Source organism: Furipterus horrens, unplaced genomic scaffold (assembly GCF_987537825.1).
Source record: "Furipterus horrens unplaced genomic scaffold, mFurHor1.1.pri manual_scaffold_6, whole genome shotgun sequence".
In the NCBI taxonomy this organism is placed as follows: Eukaryota; Metazoa; Chordata; class Mammalia; order Chiroptera; family Furipteridae; genus Furipterus; species Furipterus horrens.
In genome coordinates, this window is record NW_028327176.1 from 15,811,592 (window position 1) to 15,817,142 (window position 5,551).

The following is a 5,551-nucleotide window of genomic DNA, read 5'->3' on the forward strand; positions in this document are numbered from 1 at the left end:
GTCAGCGCCATTACTCAACCCCATTCCCTCTCAGCCAAACTGTTGTTTTCTCTCAGGGATATGACTCTGTGTGACATCACAATGGGCGTTCCAATCCAAGGTAAACCTGACAGGGTCCAGCCACTGTGCATGCTGCTGAGTCCCTTCTCTGAGCCATGCCCATCTGTTTGCACCTTCCAGCAGCTGCCCATGGTCTTTGCTCCGACAGTCAACACTTTTATAACTCTTCTAGGCTCAGGCTGGAAAACTTGGCATAAAGTAGAGAGTGTGGAGTCAAGGTTTAGAAGGGGCAGGACTCCCAATTGGCCTGCCCTGCCCTATAAGCATCTTCTCTGGAGCCAGTTATTCCCTAGAGCTCCAGGTATGGTGTCATATGTTCCAAGTCACAAATTACAATGGGTCAAGTACAGTTAAGAAAGCTAGGATAGTTTAAGTGGGTACTCTCAGAAAATGTGATATTTATGGTTCCCTAACTCTAAGGCTTGACATGTTTCCTAGTTGCTCTTGCACTGAGGCAAAGAAGAGGTGTCACATAGGGATATTAAATGATCTTAGAGGATCACTCTAGTCCAGAATCTATGATCTAATTTTCCAAGTCTAGAATGTTTATTTTGTCATTACACCCAGTTGAATGGATTTTCTAGGGTTAATTCCCTGTAAACGAAATTTTCAAGGAATTGCCCTGGCCAAGTGACTCAGTTGGTTGGAGCGTCCCATACTCCAAAAGATTGTGGGTTCAATCCCCAGTCAAGGCAAATTCCTAGGTTGAGGGTTTGATCCCCAGTCAGGGTGTGTATGGGAGGCAACTGATCAATGTCTCTCTCTACCCTCCCTTCCTCCCCCTCTAAAATCAGTAAACATATTCTTGGGTGAGGATTTTAAAAAATTGCAAGGAATAAATTTATGCTCTAACAAAGATAAATAGAACTCTCCAGGACATTTTTTTCTTATAGGAAAGTTAATCTGGAAAATCAGTTAAATAACTATTGAATAGCAGACACTGTCTTAGATGAAGACAGATACAATCTCTCACCTCTCAGAATTTTCAGGTTATTGGGGCAGCCAAAGTTATATTCTTGAAAAACCCATCAACAAGGAAGTGTTTAAAGAGATTCGGTATATTCATATTATGAAATACTCTACAGTCACTATAAATTTTATAAAGAATGAGACCTGTCATACTGAGCACACATTATATGGCAGGTACTAGTTATGTGCCAGCCCAGAGCTCTAAGAAAAGATTAAGGCTGGTTCTTAAAATATATAGGTACAGTTTGACAAGAACTTTTTCTTATATATATATATATATATATATATATATATATATATATATATATATATATATATAAATGTACTCTTTGTGTCTTAAATATTTTTCACCATTATCTTTGAGAGTCATTTATGCTCTTTTGTATTACATTATTTCATTGCATTATATAACCATACCATAACTTATTTATCCATTATATTGATGAACATTTGGCTTGGTTTTTTTGTATTTGGCTATTATAAGCAATGCTGTTAAAAATATCTTCGTTCATGTACATTGGTGGATTTACATTCCTATTTCTCCATGGCAGTGTTTCTCAAACTTTAACATGCATCGGAATCATCTGGAGGGCATGTTAAAACACAGGTTGCTGGACCCTAGAGTCACTGACTGAGTAACTTTGGAGTCGATCCTGGAATTTGACAGTTTTAGCAAGTTTCCAGATGATGCTGATGCAAGTTTCCAGGGACCACACTTCGAGGATCCTGGCTGTTGGGTATCTACCTAGAGTATAGGTAACTTAAGGTTTAGTAGACAGTGCCAAACTATTTTTCCCAAGTGGTGATGTTGATACTTCCACCAGTGGTGAATGGCAGGCAGTTCCTGCTTCATGCTCACGCCAACATGCAGTATTGTCACGCTGTTTAACTTTAGCCAGTCTGGTATATGTGGTAATGGCATTTCTTGTGGTTTTAACATCAATGTTTGATTACTAATAATTACTAACTTGTGAACATATTTGCATAAGTTAAGCGGGCACTTGTCTTTAAGTATATTGCTATATTCTAGTTACTAATAGTCTGTTTAGGATTTTTGTTACCTATTTTCATAAGTGAGACCAGCTTGTAATTTTCCTCTCTTGTTTTGTCCTTCAGGATTTTTGGTGACGGGATTATGCTAGACTTATTGTCGAGGAATGTTTTCTTTCTTTATACTTTGAAAGAGTTTGTATAAGATTGGAACTATTTGATCCTTCAATGTTTAGTACAACTGGTCAGCAAAGCATATAATCTGGAAACTTTCTTTGAGTGACTGTTTTTGATTACAGATTTCAATTTACTTGTAGGTTACAATACCACTGAGAATTTGTAAATTTTTTTGAGTCAGCTTTAGAGAGTTACATTTTCTAATATTTTTTTCCATTTAATCTATATTTTCAAATGTATTGGTAAAAAGTTATCCAAATCTAGTACCGTCTACTTTGTTTTTACAATATTGTTTTTTTGTTTCTTCTCTTTTTTCCCTTTCCTATATCTATTTTGCTAGAGAATCGTCCATTTTAATTAATCCTTTCAAAGAGCCAACTTTCTGTATGTTTGTTTTCTATTTCAATACTTTTTGCCTTTGTTTTTGTTTGCTTATTTCTACTTTTTCCTCCCTCACCCCCAGCTTTATTGAAATATACTTGACATATAACTACTTTTACTTTCTTTGTATTTATTTTGCTGGGCTTTTTTTTTTCAACTTCTTGAGATAAGTGCCTAGATCATTCATTTTTAGCTCTTTTTTCCTGACATAGGCACTGGAGGATGTAAATTTCCTCCTTAGTACTACTTTAGCTTCATTTCACAAGTTATGATATGTAGAATTTTGTTATCCTTCTGTCCCAACTGTTTTTCTAATTTCCATAATGATTTCTTGCTTGATTCATGGATTATTTAGTCATTCATTTTTTAAATTTCTAGACATAGGGGGATTTTCTAGTTATCTAACAAAGGTGTATTGTGATCCTAATATATACTTTAATTTTGAACCTCTTTAGCTCTGTCTAGAATTCAGGTTCTACTGACAATGACCTGACTCTCTGATATTGGATCCACTCAGCAGTGCAAGCCACCAAACATTCCTGGGTTTTCTGTGGTGTTTCCTCACCCCAACCTTACCAAAATTTTCCTTGATTCTTGGCCTACTCTGTAATCTCCCAAAAGAGTTCCCACAGCTCTTTGAACCTATCCTGCTGTCCCAATCCACTTCAACTCTCTCTCGTACTGGAACTGCTCATATGTGTTTGTGAGTTCCTAACAGGTAGGGTCAGATCTTAGTCACCTCTATCTTCTCCACTGTGCCAGAGTGTAGCCAGCCTCTAAAACCCCCTAAGATGAGCAGGACTTCACGTTGTTCAGAACACCTGGATATCATATGCAGCTGTATAAATATCGAATTCACTTGATGTCTTTGTACCACATACTTGGCAAGTAAAGAGAAAACCTTCTGAACTTCTAGAGTCCTCCTGCATCCAGCCTTAGGGAAATCTGATCCTATATCATAGCTATTCCACACGTGGGAGTGGGGCTGCTGCACACATTGGCTTCATTGACAGGATCAAGGGTTGTTTTGCCTTTCCCAGGCCTAGAAACCTGGGTCTCTTCTCTGACTTGACCTTGCTCATACTGCCAAGATGAGAGAGGAATTTACCCAATGAAAGCACATGGAAGAGAATTAAAGGGAAAGAGAAGCAGAGAACCTTTGGAGGATCCTTTCCTAACTTGACCCATGTCTAGTTGTAGTTAGGAAGAGGTCTTTGCAGAGAATGAAAATCAGAGGATGACACACAGATGCACTGTGGGACCGGTGGTGGTTGAGGAAAGGCATTGGTTAATGATTTAATGTGAATGTAGAGAGAGAAAAGAGAGCTCCAATAGAGGCTGGAGGCTGGAGATATAGAGAGGACCTTTCAAAGGTTGATTATTTTACCCTCATAAAACCAAGATCTGTTTGACTACTTAGTAGTCACCCTCCTGCCTAAAGGTTCAAGTGAACTTCAGAGAGGTTTTATCCCCAGACTTCCTGGGTGTCTGTTAGTTGGTATATCTCAGGCACAAGGGGGAGCCAGCTCTCTACTATCAGAGTAATACATTGTAGGTGAAAGTCACAAGCCCTTTGCCAGGGAGGCCTGCAAGCGGGCCCCCTTACCCAGGTGTCCTGTGATCTCAGCCTGCAAGAACTTGCAAGCGAGTCTTGCTGACGCCAGCAGCTGCACGTGGCTCCTGGTAATTGAGTCATGAAAGCCAGGGAACAAAGTGGGCTGAAGACCTAAGCCTCCTTCCCATAGTGATAAGATCGGATGTGGTGCAGACCCTTGGACCCTTACCTGCACACAATTCTTGGGGACCAGTTTACAAGTCTCTAAGAACAAAGAAGCTTGAAAAGTAGTGTTTCCTCTCTCATAGCAACTATATTGGATTTGGGACAGACCCTTGGACTTTTTGTGATTTACCACTTTGCTCTGTAGCCCTATAGGTTAATGTTTGCCCCTCTTAGTGGAATCATGTAAGCCTTTTAGCTTTGTAGCTCTATAGGTTAATGTTTATCCTTCTTAGTGAGATCACGTAAGCCTTTTAGTTCTGTAGCTCTATAGGTTAATGTACGTCCCTTTTAGTGGAAAGAATGTTTGTTACCATGTAAGCCTTTTCAGTTTCTATTTAGTTTTACTTTAAAAAAATCTTTTCTGCAACCCAATAAAAGGAATGGTAGGGCTGTGAACAATCGCTGGTAACCAGAGAAAGTTACAGCCCTCCGTTCGTTGCTGGCCACTCATCCTGCTTGCTGGACTTAATCTCAGCGTCTCTTTCCACAAATATTCAAGCAACATCTGGCGCCTGGAACTAGGGACCCGAAGGTAAGGACCGGGAACAGGCAGGACCTAAAAGGAACTGGTTTCGCAGTAGTATGCAAAACTTTTCGGAAAAACGATTCGGAGTAATGGGGAACAATCCCTCAGTAAATGAGGAATATGTTAAGCTTTTAAAGTCTTTACTTAAAAGCTCAGGTTTACAGATAAAAGAGAGTACTTTAACAGATTTACTCCTGCAGATCAGGAAGTACTGTTATTGGTCTACTCCAGAAAAAAAGAATCAGTTAAATTTAAAGATGTGGAAACAAGTTGGTAAAGCTCTCAGAAGAGCTCATCAAACTGGTCATCCTATAGCAGGTGAAACATGGGCTGCTTTTAACCAGGTGGCTGTGGCCTTGCAGCCATTTCAATCGGACTCTGAGACAGATTCAATAAAAGCTCGTTGTAGTCAGCCCTCGCCTCAAATGTATGACCAGCCGGAGAAAATTAGCAATGAAGCTCCGGGAAATATTCAGGGTGCCATTGCAGCCCCCTCTGTTTCGGCGGAGGATATGGAGAACGAGAGCCCACCCCCGCCCTAACTACAGCCGCTGTGCTCAGCCCTCTGCTAGCAGCAGCTCCAGTCCCGCTTTCCAATTTTGAATTAGAAAATGAGGCTCCACCCCTGTATCCTCCGGGGTTGCCACTTGCAGCATTTCCTGATGAGA